This window comes from Clupea harengus, chromosome 11 (assembly GCF_900700415.2).
Source record: "Clupea harengus chromosome 11, Ch_v2.0.2, whole genome shotgun sequence".
Lineage (NCBI taxonomy): Eukaryota > Metazoa > Chordata > Actinopteri > Clupeiformes > Clupeidae > Clupea > Clupea harengus.
The window spans coordinates 20,140,518-20,141,572 of NC_045162.1; positions in this window are offsets into that span (position 1 = coordinate 20,140,518).

A 1,055-nucleotide genomic window follows, 5' to 3' on the forward strand; every position below is an offset into this window, starting at 1 on the left:
AAAAAGGGGGATGGGAGAGGGCGGAGAGACAGGGGTGAGATGGAGGGAAAGAAAGAAAGAAGGAAGGTGGAGAGAGAGGGAGAGACAGAGAGAAACAGTGAAGGAGGGAGAGAGAGGTTGGATGAAGGAGGGAGAGAGAGGTTGGATGAAGGAGGGATAGAGAGGTTGGATGAAGGAGGGATAGAGAGGTTGGATGTGGGACTTTGAAGCTGTGCACTTACTTGGGTTTACCTGCTCATCACCTGAGGAGGGCTGCTGACAAAGCTCCACTTTAAAGCACACACACACACACACACACACACACACACACACACACACACACACACACACACACATGCACTTTCCCTCTAACACACACACTCTCTCTCACGCACACACACAAAAAAAACATGAATATACTTGCATACACACATGGACACACTCATATGCAGGCTCTCTCACACATTCACACACACACACACAAACACACACACACACACAGTGAGTGGAGATGAGTGAATGACCAGTAAACAATGATAAGAGCTGAAAGCATAGAGTGTGAGAGTTTATTGTGTCAGTGTGTGTATCTGTGCGTGTGAGAGAGTTTGTAAGTGTGTATGTGAAAGAGAGAGTCGGTATTATATGTTTTTCTCCCTCAATTTCATATCCTACTTCACACACACACACTTTATTTTGTCTGCTTAGTTCTAGGATTGGGGGGGAGGCAATTCTACTCTGAACATGATCATTTTGTGTACTCTTTTTGCTGTTGCCTCCTATTTTGGATAGAGCAGTTCAATTTATGTTTGGCACATGCATGAAACATGTGAAACATATGCAAGTGTGCAGAGAGCATGGGTGTGTGTGTGTATTCTTCTGTATAGACGTGTGTGTGTATTCTTCCGTATATGTGTGTGTGTGTGTGTGTGTGTGTGTGTATGTGTGTGTGTGTGTGTGTGTGTGTGTGTGTGTGTATGTGTGTGTGTGTGTGAGATCTCACCCCCATCCATGGCCCCGCTCTCGTCCTGTGTGCTAGCAGGTTCCCCCAGGTGGTTTGTGCGGCTGGACTCAGCCTG